Source organism: Manacus vitellinus, unplaced genomic scaffold, assembly GCF_001715985.3.
Source record: "Manacus vitellinus isolate BGI_N305 unplaced genomic scaffold, ASM171598v3 scaffold_110_pilon, whole genome shotgun sequence".
Taxonomy (NCBI): Eukaryota; Metazoa; Chordata; class Aves; order Passeriformes; family Pipridae; genus Manacus; species Manacus vitellinus.
This window is the reverse complement of record NW_021938845.1, coordinates 284,425-285,316: the sequence shown is the minus strand read 5'-3', so window position 1 is coordinate 285,316 and position 892 is coordinate 284,425.

The window sequence follows — 892 nt, the reverse complement described above, 5'->3', positions numbered from 1 at the left end:
CAGCCACAGCCTGGCCTGTGTGATCAGGGCAGGAGGCCCTGGGAGCAGCAGGGATGTGGGATCACAGCAGGCAGGTGCAGGCAGGGAGGGGCTGCCAGCAGGGAGGGAAGCACAGGGGACAGTCTGTCTCCCTTCCAGGAGAAGGGGCAGAGTCACTGCTGCTCCCTGATGTGGGGACAGCAGGTCCCAGAGCAAGGATCTGCCATTCCCATGGGAGGAGAAACAGCCAGGGATTGCCCACAGAGGAGGGCCCTGGTGTTCCTGGGCTGGGGGTGGTTCTGGGCAGGCATCCCACAGCTTCCAGGTGGCAGATGGATCTGGGATGTCCCTCTGCAGCCCAGAACCACCCCTCACATGCCAGCTGGAGCTCTCTCTGATCCTGTTCCTGACATTATTTTCCACAGGCCGTGTCTGCTTCTCTCCATCTGCAGGCTCGGGCTGGGTGCCAGGGGGTGGAAAGAGGAGGCTGCTGCTTGGGCATGTGAGGCACCAGAGTCGGAGAGTGGCTGGAAGGGAGGGCTGGCAAATGAGGAATTGCCACAGAATCACAGGTGGCTGAGGTTGGAGGTCACCTGGTCCAATTCCTGCTCAAGCAGGGTCAGGTGCAGCAGCTTGCCCAGGAGCACAGCCAGTTGGATTTCGAATATCTCCAAGGAAGGAGACTCCACAACCTCCCTGGGCAGCCTGTGCCCGTGCTCAGTCCTCCTCACAGGAACTAAAGTGGTTCCCTGTGTTTAGGTGGTATTTCAGGGTGGGGTTTTTTTTTTAATTTGTGCCCATTGCCTCTTGTCCTGTCACTGGACAGTGCTAAGAAGTATCTATTTCCCTCTTCTCCTTCCCATCCTGATCCTGGTACCCACTGACAAGATCCCTGTCTCTTCTCCAGTCCCAG